General features: G+C 59.5%; 1 protein-coding gene across 1 annotated transcript in view; it reads left to right on the top strand.

Moving 5' to 3' along the window:
- LOC144819159 (uncharacterized) overlaps positions 1-14815 on the top strand; it is a 505388-nt gene that overhangs the window by 285484 nt on the left and 205089 nt on the right. The gene's annotated exons all lie outside the window — the stretch shown is intronic.

Below are 14815 nucleotides of genomic sequence, written 5' to 3' on the forward strand. Positions count from 1 at the left end.
AATGGCACCTCATAGGGACTTCCAGGGAAGTCCGGCCATCTGGACGCCCCATTGGAAAGCATTGCGGGGGACCAGATGGCCGAAGCGATCAGGGCGACCAGATGGCCGAGGGGATCCGGGCGACCAGATGCCCGAGGGGGGCTGGGCGACCAGATGCCCGAGGGGGCCCGGGCGACCAGATGCCCGAGGGGGCCCGGGCGACCAGATGGCCGAGGGGGACCAGACGACCAGATGCCCGGACGGGGCTCCTGAACCCAGCCGAGCAAGGGAGGCTCCCCAGGCCTTGGGCAGTGCGGCAGGCTGGGAGACAGGCCCCAGGGCCGGGGCACCTCGACCCGGGGCCCGGACTGGACCCAGCCGGGGCTCCCGAGCCCAGAGGCGCAGGGGGAGCCTCCCCGGGCACCCTGCCCCGCGGCAGGACCCAGGACGGAGCCCGGGGTGGGGAGGCCGCCCTCCCCGGGGCCCCTGCAGGGGCCCCGGATGGTTCTCCTGAACCCAGCCAGGCAAGGGGAGGCTCCCTGGGCTCCACGGAACCCCTTCCCGGTCCTTTGGCAGTGCGTCAGGCCGGGGGGACACTGGGCCCAGAGCCGGGGCACCCGACCCGGGGCCCGGACCGGCCCCTGGACCCAGCCGGGGCTCCCAAGCCCGGAGGCGCAGGGGGAGCCTCCCCGGGCCCGCCGGACCCCGTCCCGGGCACCCTGCCCCGCGGCAGGACCCAGGACGGAGCCTGGGGTGGGGAGGCCGCCCTCCCCGGGGTCCTCAGGCAAGGGGGAGCCCGGGGGACGGGGCCCAGAGCCGGGGCCCCTGGCCCCAGCCGGGAGCCCGGAGGTGCAGGGGACGCCTCCCTGGGCCCTCCCCCACCACATCCAGGGCTTCCTGCCACGCGGCAGGCCCAGGGACGGAACCGGGGCCAGGGCAGCATCCTGGCCCGTCCAGCTGCCAGCTTACCGCTAGGCCGTGAGGGGTCCCAGAGGACCTTGTCCATAGTAATCCGGAGGAAGGCTACCCCTCTTTCTGGGAACAAGTGCGCACCGCGAGGCTCAGGGGACCCTAGGCGCGAACGTGCCCGACTTCCTGGAGCCCTGGCTGGGATCCGGGGGGCGAATGGCACCTCATCGGGACTTCCAGGGAAAGCATTGCGGGCGACCAGATGGCCGAGGGGAGAGGGTCGACCAGATGCCCGGGACCGAAAGGACTCCCCATCTGCCCGTCCTGAGGCCTTCCCTTGCGGTCGGGCTCCTGCCTGCCCACGCAGGGCTCCAGGCCACAGCCCATCTGGTCCCCGGCAGGGGACCGCAGCCCTGGGAGGGTATCTGGGCATACCCTTTCCCCTAGTAATCCAGAGAAAAACAACCATCGGCAAGGGCCCAAGAGGCAGAAGCGTCCCCGGGCCCCTGGGGGCCCCTGGCGGCCGGGGCCCCAGGACGCCTTCCCCCTCTCAGCATGGCCGGACCTCACGGAGGTCTGTGCCTGATCAAACTCGGAGAAAAAGGACCATCAGAAAAGGGGCTGAGAGGCAGGAGCATCCCCGGGCCCCTGGGGGCCCCTGGCGGTCGGGCCCCGGGATGCCTTCCCCCTCTCAGCATGGCCGGACCTCACGGAGGTCTGTGCCTGATCAAACTCGGAGAAAAAGGACCATAAGCAAAGGGGCTGAGAGGCAGGAGCATCCCCGGGCCCCTGGGGGCCCCTGGCGGTCGGGCCCCGGGATGCCTTCCCCCTCTCAGCATGGCCAGACCTTTAGAAGTCTGCCTGATCAAACTCGTAGAAAAACGACCATCGAACTCGGAGAAAAACAACCATCTGCAAGGGGCCGAGAGGCAGAAGCGTCCCCGGGCCCCTGGGGGCCCCTGGCGGGCGGGCCCCGGGACGCCTTCCCCCTCTCAGCATGGCCGGACCTCACGGAGGTCTGTGCCTGATCAAACTCGGAGGTCTGTGCCTGATCAAACTCGGAGAAAAAGGACCATCAGCAAGGGGCTGAGAGGCAGGAGCATCCCCAGGCCCCTGGGGGCCCCTGGCGGTCGGGCCCTGGGATGCCTTCCCCCTCTCAGCATGGCCAGACCTTATGGAAGTCTGCCTGATCAAACTCGGAGAAAAACGACCATCGAACTCGGAGAAAAACAACCATCGGCAAGGGGCCGAGAGGCAGAAGCGTCCCCGGGCCCCTGGGGGCCCCTGGCGGGCGGGCCCAGGGACACCTTCCCCCCTCTCAGCATGGCCGGACCTCACGGAGGTCTGTGCCTGATCAAACTCGGAGAAAAAGGACCATCAGCAAGGGGCTGAGAGGCAGGAGCATCCCCGGGCCCCTGGGGGCCCCTGGCGGGCGGGCCCCGGGACGCCTTCCCCCTCTCAGCATGGCCGGACCTCACAGAGGTCTGTGCCTGATCAAACTCGGAGGTCTGTGCCTGATCAAACTCGGAGAAAAAGGACCATCAGCAAGGGGCTGAGAGGCAGGAGCATCCCCGGGCCCCTGGGGGCCCCTGGCGGTCGGGCCCCGGGATGCCTTCCTCCTCTCAGCATGGCCAGACCTTATGGAAGTCTGCCTGATCAAACTCGGAGAAAAACGACCATCAAACTCGGAGAAAAACAACCATCGGCAAGGGGCCGAGAGGCAGAAGCGTCCCCGGGCCCCTGGGGGCCCCTGGCGGGCGGGCCCAGGGACACCTTCCCCCTCTCAGCATGGCCGGACCTCACGGAGGTCTGTGCCTGATCAAACTCGGAGAAAAAGGACCATCAGCAAGGGGCTGAGAGGCAGGAGCATCCCCGGGCCCCTGGGGGCCCTGGCGGGCGGGCCCCGGGACGCCTTCCCCCTCTCAGCATGGCCGGACCTCACGGAGGTCTGTGCCTGATCAAACTCGGAGGTCTGTGGCCTAATCAAACTCTGAGAAAAAAGGACCATCAGCAAGGGGCTGAGAGGCAGGAGCATCCCCGGGCCCCTGGGGGCCCCTGGCGGTCGGGCCCCGGGATGCCTTCCCCCTCTCAGCATGGCCAGACCTTATGGAAGTCTGCCTGATCAAACTCGGAGAAAAACGACCATCAAACTCGGAGAAAAACAACCATCAGCAAGGGGCCGAGAGGCAGAAGCGTCCCCGGGCCCCTGGGGGCCCCTGGCAGTCGGGCCCCGGGATGCCTTCCCCCTCTCAGCATGGCCAGACCTTATGGAAGTCTGCCTGATCAAACTCGGAGAAAAACGACCATCGAACTCGGAGAAAAACAACCATCGGCAAGGGGCCGAGAGGCAGAAGCGCCCCCCCGGGCCCCTGGGGGCCCCTGGCGGGCGGGCCCCGGGATGCCTTCCCCCTCTCAGCATGGCCGGACCTCACGGAGGTCTGTGCCTGATCAAACTCGGAGGTCTGTGCCTGATCAAACTCGGAGAAAAAAGGACCATCAGCAAGGGGCTGAGAGGCAGGAGCATCCCCAGGCCCCTGGGGGCCCCTGGTGGTCAGGCCCCGGGATGCCTTCCCCCTCTCAGCATGGCCAGACCTTATGGAAGTCTGCCTGATCAAACTCTGAGAAAAACGACCATCGAACTCGGAGAAAAACAACCATCGGCAAGGGGCTGAGAGGCAGAAGCGTCCCCGGGCCCCTGGGGGCCCCTGGCGGACGGGCCCCGGGACGCCTTCCCCCTCTCAGCATGGCCCGACCTCATGGAGGTCTGTGCCTGATCAAACTCGGAGGTCTGTGCCTGATAAAACTCGGAGAAAAAGGACCATCAGCAAGGGGCTGAGAGGCAGGAGCGTCCCCGGGCCCCTGGGGGCCACTGGCAGGCGAACCCCGGGACACCATCCCCCTCAAACTCGGAGGAAAAGGACCATCGGCAAGGGGCTGAAAGGCAGGAGTGTCCCCAGGACCCTGGGGGCCCCAGCGGGCAGGCCCCAGGGCTGCCTTCCCCTGATTCAGAATCTCTGGAGGGCTGACTGACCCTCTCCCTAGTAATCCGGAGGAACATTACCCCCCTTTCTTTTAATCCGTGCACCCGAGGGGACATAGGGGACCCAAGGCACAAACGAGCCCGACCTCCTGGAGCCCTGGCTGGGATCCGGGAGGCGAATGGCACCTCATCGGGACTTCCAGGGAAGTTCGGTCATCTGGTCGCCCTATAGGAAAGCATAGCAGGCGACCAGATGGCCGAGGGGATCCGATGGCCGGGCACGAAAGAGGACACCCTGTGCCCCAACGAAGGAGTCAGCGTGCTCCGCGGCATGGCCGACCGGAGGCCCAGGGCCCCAGCTGGGCCCCAGCCATGGAGGCTCCCAGGGGCCCCGACAGGCCCTCCCACCCGGGCCCCCAGGCACTTTGACAAGCAGGGGAGGCCTGCCTGGGCACAACGGAACCCCGACCCGGGCCCGGGCCCTTGGCAGTGCAGCAGGCCGGGGGACAGGGCCCAGGGCCCGAGCACCCGACTCGGGGCCCGCCGTGGCCCTTGGATCCAGCCGGGGCTCCCAGGCCTGGAGGCGCAGGGGAAGCCTTCCCCGGGCCTGCCGGACACCGTCCCGGGCACCCTGCCGCGCGGCAGGACCCAGGACAGAGCCCCGGGTGGGGAGGCCACAGTCCCCGGGGCCCTCAAGGGCCCCGGACAGAGCTCCTGAACCCGGTCAAGCACGGGGAGGCTCCCCGGGCACCACGGAACCCCGTCCCGGGCTTTTGGCAGTGTGGCAGGCCGGGGGACAGGGCCAAGGGCCCTAGCACCCGACCAGGGGCCCGGCGCGGCCACTGGACCCAGCTGTGGCTCCCAGGGCCCGGGGCGCAGGGGAAGCCTTCCCCGGGCCCTCTGCACCCCGTCCCAGGCACCCGGGCCACGCTGCAGTCCCAGGGACGGACCCAGGTCTGGGGCGGCATCCTGGCCCGCCTATCTGCCGGCTGATGACCGCTAGCCCGACAAGGGTCCCAGAGGACCTTGTCCCTAGTAATCCGGAGGAAGGCTACTCCTCTTTCTGGGAACAAGTGCGCACCGCAAGGCTCGGGGGACCCTAGGCGCGAACGTGCCCGACCTCCTGGAGCCCTGGCTGGGATCTGGGAGGCGAAAGGCACCTCATCGGGACTTCCAGGGGAACCCGTCCATCTGGTCGCCCCATAGGAAAGCATTGGGCGAGACCAGATGGCCGAGGCGAGAGGGGCAACCAGATGACCGGGACCGAAATGACACCAGTCTGCCTGCCTGCCCCGAGCCTCCGCGGGAGGGTTCCCGTCTGCCCTTCCAGGGCTGCAGGGCACCAGGGCTCCAGGGCTCCAGGGCTCCAGGGCTGCAGGGCTGCAGGGCTCCAGGGCTCCAGGGCTCCAGGGCTCCAGGGCTGCAGGGCACCAGGACTTCAGGGCTCGGGAGCTGCGGGGCTCCGGGGTTGCAGGGTTGCTGGGCCCAGTACCCATGGAGCCCTTCCCGGGTACTTTCCCACGCCGCTGGCCGGAGGAGGGAGCCCTGGACGCCTGGGAGGTGTTGCCCGGGAACACAGCCCATCTGGTCCCCGGCAGGGATCCGCCAGCCCAAGAGGGGTCACAGAGTACCTTGTCCCTAGTAATCCGGAGGAAGGCTACCCCTCTTTCTGGGAACAAGTGCGCACCGCAAGGCTCGAGGGACCCTAGGCGCGAACGTGCCCGACCTCCTGGAGCCCTGGCTGGGATCTGGGAGGCGAATGGCACCTCATCGGGACTTCCAGGGAAGCCCGGCCATCTGGTTGCCCCGTAGGAAAGCATGGCGGACGACCAGATGGCCGAGGGCCGAGGGGAGAGGGGCAACCAGATGACCGGGACCGAAATGACACCAGTCTGCCTGCCTGCCCCGAGCCTCCGCGGGAGGGTTCCCGTCTGCCCTTCCAGGGCTGCAGGGCTCCAGGGCTCCAGGGCTCCAGGGCTCCAGGGCTCCAGGGCTCCAGGGCTCCAGGGCTCCAGGGCTCCAGGGCTCCAGGGCTCCAGGGCTCCAGGGCTCCAGGGCTGCAGGGCTGCAGGGCTCCAGGGCTGCAGGGCTGCAGGGCTCCAGGGCTCCAGGGCTCCAGGGCACCAGGACTTCAGGACTCGGGAGCTGCGGGGCTCCGGGGTTGCAGGGTTGCTGGGCCCAGTACCCATGGAGCCCTTCCCGGGTACTTTCCCACGCCGCTGGCCGGAGGAGGGAGCCCTGGACGCCTGGGAGGTGTTGCCCGGGAACACAGCCCATCTGGTCCCCGGCAGGGATCCGCCAGCCCAAGAGGGGTCACAGAGTACCTTGTCCCTAGTAATCCGGAGGAAGGCTACCCCTCTTTCTGGGAACAAGTGCGCACCGCAAGGCTCGAGGGACCCTAGGCGCGAACGTGCCCGACCTCCTGGAGCCCTGGCTGGGATCTGGGAGGCGAATGGCACCTCATCGGGACTTCCAGGGAAGCCCGGCCATCTGGTTGCCCCGTAGGAAAGCATGGCGGACGACCAGATGGCCGAGGGGAGAGGGGGGACCAAAATGATGCCAATCTGCCTGCCCCGAGCCTCCGCGGGAGGGCTCCGGGGGCTGCAGGGCTCCAGGGCTCCAGGGCTCCAGGGCTCCAGGGAACCAGGGAACCAGGGCTCGGGGCTCGGGGGCTGCAGGACTCCAGGGCTCGGGGGCTGCAGGGCTCCGGGATTGAAGGGCCCAGGACCCATGGAGCCCTTCCGGGGTACTTTCCCACGCCGCGGGCCGGAGGAGGGAGCCCCGGACGCCTGGGAGGTGTTGCCCGGGAACACAGCCCATCTGGTCCCTGGCAGTGCACCGCTATCCTGGGAGGGTGTCCGGGCATACCATTGTCCCTAGTAATCCGGAGGAAAATTACCCCCCTTTCTTGTAATCTGTGCACTAAAGGTGACAGAGGGGACCCAGGGCGCAAACGTGCCCTACCTCCTGGAGCCCTGCCTGGGATCCAGGAGGCAAATGGCACCTCATCGGGACTTCCAGGGAAGCCCGGCCATCTGGTCGCCCTATAGGAAAGCATTGGTCGCGACCAGATGGCCGAGGCGAGAGGGGCGACCAGATGGCCGGGACCGAAATGACGCCAATCTGCCGGCTCCGAGCCTCTGCGGGGGGCTCCAGCCTGCCCTTGCAGGGCTCCGGGCATGCGGGGCTCCGGGACTGCAGGGCTCCGGGGCTGCAGGGCTGCAGGGCTCTGGGGCTCCGGGGCTCCGGGGCTCCAGGGCTCGGGGACTGCAGGGCTCGGGCTGCAGGGCTCCGGGGCTCTGGGGCTCCGGGGCTCCAGGGCTCGGGGACTGCAGGGCTCGGGCTGCAGGGCTGCAGGGCTCCGTGGCTGCAGGGCTCCCGGGCTCCAACCAGGCCGGGGAGATCAGGGAGTCTGCCCAGGCACGAGGGACCCCTGTCCAGGGCACACGGACCCCCAGGACGCGCCCCCGTTTTCCACATTTTTTTTTTTTTTTTCACTAAGCGTAGTGTGCGTAGTGGCACTACGCCCAGCCCTAGTTAAAAGGCCTCCACTGTCCTCGCATTCTGCAGGTCATGTTTACTTTTCATCAGAAGGAAAAGAACCAGAATCAGGATAAATGAACTGATTGTTTAAGCCAAAATAAGACCGGTAATATTACTTTTAGTTTACAAATAAATGTAGATGCAGCACATGAAAGTGTCAAGCAGCTGCTGAACTTCTACCTTGCCGGGCTGTGCCGTTGCCAGATCCTGATCCTCTGTTGCCTCATTGACTGGTAAATATGGTAAACTATGTTGAATTGCACCTTCTCCCGGGCTTATGAATGGAAACCCCCTTCCTGTGACTGCGCGGGCAGAGCTTTACCCTTTCAAAGAGGAGAGCGCGATCCACCTGCATCCTTTGAGGCAGTCCCTTCCCCCTCCTGCTGATGCGAGGGCTTGCTTTGTCATTCGGGGGATGCAAACGAGGTGCGAAGAAACGCTCTCGCAGGACAAAGGACCTAGCCTGACACTCGCAGCCCCAGCCAAGTGGCTTTGACCCCCTGGCACCAGTGTCTGTAGGTTTTTGAGAACTGCACTCACTTCACAGAGTCTTACATGCCCACAGCACACGGGCGTAAAGCAAGGTAAATCTTTCACTGAAAAATAAACATTTTCAAAGCTGCAGCCTTTTAACATTTGTTTTTTGTCTTCATTGGCATTTTATTAATTATACACATAAAAATCCATCAGTGTTGTGTTCCAGATTACTGTTTCACAAACTGCACGACAGAGTACACTTTCTATTGTCTTATTTTCAGTAGTTACAATCCCGTCACTCAAGTGTGTTGTAAAATAAAGCAACCCCACCAAAAGAGCGAAGTGGGCTTCTGAAGTCTTTAATCGGTTGAAGAACTATTTCACGTTCTTTAACTATTGTGAAAGAGCCGGGCCACAGAAGCCAATGCCCATTAAAACACATTTATATTACACTTCGAAATAATTACTTTTTTCCAGAATTAGTAGGAAAACCTATAGCTTTGACCTAAATATACATTTAGATACAAATGTTGACTGCATGCTTATGTCTGTGTGTTTTCATAGGCGGGTCCTTCACAGTCGAATGGTCTTCTTTTTCTTACAAAAAAACCCTGCCCTTTATGAGATCACTGCTTGAGCATCATTTCTTTCAGTTAAAAACAAGGATATTAGAATTGTTATAGGGTTATAGTGGATTTGCTGCATTTACCACTTAATCCTTCACCTGCCACACAATCTGCTGAATTAAACAAAAAAAAATGTTTCTAGCTCAGTCGGTTCAAAAGTTACAAAAAATGCAGCGACACGTGTTGCCCATAGTGGAATGCCCTTTGCAAAGGTTGACTGGTCACCTTTCTGTTGCTTGTTGCTATGTTCGAGTATTAAACTAATATCCAGGCAGGGCGAACAAGTTTAAAAATGAAATGCCAATGAAGTAATACAAGGTGTGCCACATCATGCAACATAATTTGCCTATTCATGCCGCATAATTAGCTCAAACCTGCCGCAAAATTTGGCCCTCCCTCCCCTGCCAAATAATTCCAGTGGGCCCGGTAAAAAGTCTGGGACAGGAACAGACTAATTTGCATATAGCCAGGTTCTGAACTGGGATGGTGCAGTGAGCTAAAAAACGGTGATGGATCAAGCCCTGATCTGTTGACTGGGTAGGAGTGTTCTGATTAACTCAGATACTCTGTCCATCACCACCCCCTTTTTGTAATTATTTTGGCCACCATGTGTGTGGAAGGGTATGCTCAGACATGAGTCCCTTGCTCATTGCACCATCAGGATGCAAGCAAGCCGGGCCGAAGACGGCTGTAATGCCAGAAACCGGTCCCCGGAAGCTTGTTTCCTTTCCAGTGAAGAATTGGCTTGGTAGTTTGGTCTGCCCTGTTCCCATGATGCACTGGGCCAGGGACAGACTAATTTGCATATAGCCAGGTTCTGAACTGGGATGGTGCAATGAGCTAAAAAACGGTGTTGGATCTAGCCCTGATCTCTTGACTGGGTGAGAGTACTCTGCTTAATTCAGAAACTCTGTCCATCACCACCCCTTGTTGTTTTGAAATAAATGGTGCATAGCTACTTCTTGTAGTACCAGCTCCCATCATTACCGTTTGATGTAATTTTTAGGCCTTTTTGAAATTTAAATTAAGCTGCGTAATTTATAGAATTTCATGGTACACTTGTTATGCAGAATTCCAGAAATTGTGCCATTTCAAATAAATACGTGCGATTTGTGGTAAACATTGACCGCAAGGGCATGGGAATAATGTGAATCTCCAGAACGTGACCTTCTGTTGCTTGTGCTACTAATGTATTTTTGTGCTATGTTTTTACCGCAAAACTCTTTTCGTGCTCACATACAGCAGTAAATAATAGATTTGCAGTTGCATCCTTACAGCTGATTTCACCTAATTTTCCTGACATTTTACATGATTACGCACAAATGATGCAAATTTCACACACTATCGTTTTACAAATTTTACTTCATCCTTTCTTGTAGATGTTGCCAGATTGATTCCCAAGCCTTCTCTGTTTCCCCCTCCTTTTTAGTATATATACACATAAACCCGACCGTCCCCCTGATAAGGCTTGGGCTGTGTACTGCCTATATGCTTTAGTCATAAGTATATTATAATTTAAGTGCCTATCTCTCACAGCTACTGCTACACTCATAGGCACTGCACCCCAAGACAAGATAAGAGCATCTCACTGGTTACTTATCCATGAAGTCAAAACACTTCCGTATAGAATGATTATAAATACAACACTCCGACAGCCACACACGCCCTTGTGGTGTAGCATTTTACCTGTCCAAGAAGGTGCTGTGGCACCAGGGCTCGAGTCGGTGTAACACGCGGGTGGACGGCGTCCCCCCACTTATTTTCCCAGGAACTCGATAACTATAAACTGCAACTGAGTGCAAGCCACCTTTCGTGACATCACTTCCTGTCGTGATGTCAGCGTCCCCCCACTTCTTTTTTTAGGACTTGTGCCCTGTGTGGCACCCCACGTGAATCACTGTACAATACAATAGCAGCGCCCAAATCCCTAATGTCAGTAGCAAACTGTTGTTGGCATTTCATCCTGGCTCTGCCTGGCACCACTGTACCTGCTCCAGTAGTGATAGCTGTGTCCTTATGCTCCATACTTGGACTTTGGCTACAATGCAGTGGGCTATTCACCTCCTTCAGCTCAGGTGACACAGTTCCTGCTGCAGTAATGACATATGTACCCCTCTACTCTGTCCTGGGAGCAGTTTGCTCTCTGATACTCATTTTTCTGGGCCCTGGTAGTATGTTGCTCTGAGCTCTTCACACCCATACACCCTAATGTGACTCCATGCAAGCTGCATTCTCGTGCTGGGAGCAGTCTGCCGAAGGCTCCTCAAGCATCTGAGCCACAGTGCCACTTAACCTGCTCAATCCCTATCTCACAGATGAACTGAGTTTAAGAAAAGTGGTGTTTGGGTATTGCTTTTACATCAGTCACCATTAGCGACCTCTGACCCTGTCACCAGGCAGGTCGCTCTCCTCACTGCCATGCAGCCCCCTGTGTGACCTGTGATCCGCTCGTGCCGGCCCGCCTACATCGCGGCTGAGTCTGTTTCTGCTGCTGTTTTTGGTTTGTTTCTTTAACCCCCTCGTACACTCATGACGAGCTGAGCTCGTCATGAACCGCGGGTTTTTGCAATCTTCAGCGCACCGCGGTAAATCTGCACCGCGTTGATGCTGTTAAGTGCCCATTTTCTGTACACCTGTGCCCGCTGCCCCTGTGCCCCCTCTCCTTTTTCCCCCGCCGTTTTTCCTGCCGCTGCATCCCTGTGGCCCCACCCCCTGTCCCCTATTGGCCACCCCGCTCCCACCTCCCAGCTGCTCCTCCCTCCCTCTCACGCTCATATGGAGGCCGCGCAGTGGCCGCGCCTAAGGCAAGCCTGTCTGCGCCCGTCCACGCCTGGACCGCACCCAGCGCCAGAACCCCTGGGCCCCACGCCCCCCGCAACGCCAGACTGCACTACGACTCCAACACCCTCCACGCACTCAACACCGGACGAGACCACCCCTGCTACCGGGCCACCCCGAAGCGCACCCAAGGGCCCTTCGCCTGCCGGAACTGCAGATTCACCAGCATCCAGACCACCAGACCGCCAACCAGAGAACCCAACCACCTCCGCTGCATCCTCCTCAACACCCGCTCCGCTCGCAAGCACGCCATTGAACTCTGGGACCTCCTAGACTCTACCGCCCCCGACGTGGCCTTCCTGACGGAGACCTGGCTGAACGCCATCTCGGCACCAGACATCGCCATAGCCATCCCACAGTGCTACAAGATCCCCTGCAGAGACCACACCAACGGAGTTGGAGGGGGAATCGCCATCATCCACAAGGACACCCTCAGAGTCTCGACCAACACCGACGACACCCTCACCACTGCCGAGCACATGCACTTCCAGATCCACACCGACCCCAATACGACCCTCCGAGGAACACTCGTCTACAGACCACCCGGACCAAGACCACAGTTCAGCGACACCATCGCCGACCTCGTCAGCACCCACGCCCTCGCGTCCACGGACTACATCCTCCTCGGGGACCTGAACTTCCACCTCGAGAATAACAACGACGCCAACTCCACCGCCCTGATCGACAACCTCGCCAACCTCAGACTCAAACAGCTCATGACAACACCCACCCACGCCACCGGACACACGCTGGACCCCATCTTCTCCACAAACCCCCACGTCTCCTTCAACCACACCACCGAACCTCACTGGACCGACCACAGATGCGTCCACTTCACCTTCAGGAAACCCACCACACACCACCGCACCCAAGAGTGCCACGCCGCTGCTGGGGCAAGGTCACCAAGGACCAACTGACTACCACCCTTGCCCTGAGACCACCCGCCGACCCCACCGACCCAGACACCGCCGCAACCAACCTCAAATAGTGGATCAACGACTGCGCCAACACCCTCGCCCCTCTCAAGACCTCCACAACCAACCACACCAACAAGAAAGCCACCTGGTTCACCGAAGACCTCTGGACATCCAAACGCACCTGCCGGAAACTGGAGAAGAAATGGCTCCAAGATCGAACACCAGACAGCCACACAGCCCACAAAAACGCCACCCGCAGACACCACCAACTCATCAGGACCACCAAGAGGACCGCCTTCAAGGACCGCCTAGACAACAACGCACACAACACCAAAGAGCTCTTCAGCATCGTGAAAGAACTCTCCAACCCCAGCTCCAACACCAACGACATACCACCAGCATAAGACCTGTGTGACTCCCTGGCCACCTTCTTTCACCGCAAGATCACCGACATCCACGACAGCTTCAACTCCGAGACCCCCAAGACCCCTGCACCCACCACCGAGTCCACCACCCCCGCCACCACTACCCGCACCAGCCGCCTGACCGCCTGGTCCAACGTCAGCGACGAAGACACCATCAAAACCATGAACTCCATCCACTCCGGATCCCCATCCGACCCTTGCCCTCACCACGTCTTCAACAAAGCCAGCACGACCATCGGGCCCCACCTCCGGAAAACAACTAACAATTCCTTCGAGACAGTAACCTTCCCGGAAAGCTGGAAGCACGCCGAGATCAACGCCCTTCTGAAGAAGCCCAAGGCGGACCCCAAGGACCTCAAGAACTTCCAGTCCATATCTCTGCTCCCGTTCCCGGCAAAAGTTACAGAGAAGATTGTCAACAAACAGCTAACCCGCTACCTAGAAGACAACAACATCCTGGACCCTTTCCAATCCGGTTTTCGCAGCAACCACAGCACAGAGACCGCCCTCATCGCCGCCACTGACGACATTAGGACAAAGGAGAAACAGCCGCCTTCATCCTCCTGGACCCATCGGCAGCCTTTGACACAGTCTGCCACCGCACCCTATCAGCACGCCTCCATGATTCCGGTTGGAGGAGGCAGGTGTATCGGGACAAGCCCTGAACTGTTTTAAGGCATTTTTATCAGACAGGTTTCCACTCCCCCGTTCCTGTCTAAAGAGCGCCCTATCAGTCAAGGAGTACCACAGGGGTCTGCACTTAGTCCGACCTTATTCCATATTTATGTTCAACCACTGGCTGAGGTGGCTAAGAGATGGGGGTTGTCGTTAGTATCGTACGCTGACGACACCCAGCTAGTGGTAACATTAAGTAAGGAGGATGGACTAAGTGCACAGAATTTTAAAAAGGGCCTCACTGATATTACAAGCTGGATGACCTCAAACTACTTACAGCTCAATGCTGGCAAAACTGAGGTCTTACTGGTGGGAAAAGAGACGGCGGCCTGGGATGACAAATGGTGGCCCGAGGCACTTGGTAATCTGCCGGAACCTAAAAGCCAGGTGAAAAATCTGGGAGTCTGGATAGACTCTGCCCTTAACTTTACCCACCAGACAAAAAAGGTTGTGGCAACGTGCTTTGGGATCCTTCGGAACCTCAAGCCCATACTAAAGTTTTTCGACCCCCAGACACGCCAGCTAGTAGTGCAGTCAGCTATTCTCTCATGACTGGACTACGCAAATTCTCTACTTGTAGGGGCGAACCAGGCCGAAAAATCCAGACTTCAACGAGTCCAGAATGCAGCGGCTAGAGCCCTGACAGGCCTCCCTCATTGCAAATCTGTGAGTAGCACACTCATTAAACTTCACAGGCTCCCGGTAGAGAAGAGGATTCATTTTAAAACGTTATGCCTCGCATTCAAGGTCTTGAAAACTACCTCGACACCTATGCTGAGCCCTCTTTTAACAGCACCCTTTTTAGTCACCCTGTCGTGCCCTCCGTTCGGAGGGCCAAAACTTGGCAGTCGTCCCCCGTTTCAAGCTGGCCCGGATGGGCAGCCGCTCCTTCCGGCACCTCGCAGCCAAGCTCTGAAATGCTCTACCCTCCCAAATTCGCGTTCTTAACGACCTGCTGTCGTTCAGAAAGGCCATAAAAACCCACCTTTTCTGCTAAACTTCTAGGTGTGTAATCCCTGGTCTCCATCCGCTGTAGCTTACTTTCCTTCTTTCTGCAAAGTGCCGGGACGCCCCTTTGCTGGGGCAGCCGTGCGCTATATAAGATCCCATAACATAACATAACATAACATTCAAGAGAAGGCCCTGGCCTGCACCACATCCTTCCTCTCCAGCAGAACCCAGAGCATCCGCCTCCCACCCTTCCGCTCAAAAACCACCGAGATCATCTGCGGCGTCCCACAGGGATCCTCCCTCAGCCCGACGCTGTTCAATATCTACATGGCACCGCTCGCCCATGTCGCACGACAACATAACCTCAACATCATCTCCTACGCCGACGACACTCAGCTGATCATATCCCTCACCGAAGACCCCCACACCGCCAAAGCCAACCTCCAAAGAGGAATGAAGGCCGTAGCCGACTGGATGAAGGACAGCAAACTGAAG

Source organism: Lissotriton helveticus, chromosome 2_1, assembly GCF_964261635.1.
Source record: "Lissotriton helveticus chromosome 2_1, aLisHel1.1, whole genome shotgun sequence".
Lineage (NCBI taxonomy): Eukaryota > Metazoa > Chordata > Amphibia > Caudata > Salamandridae > Lissotriton > Lissotriton helveticus.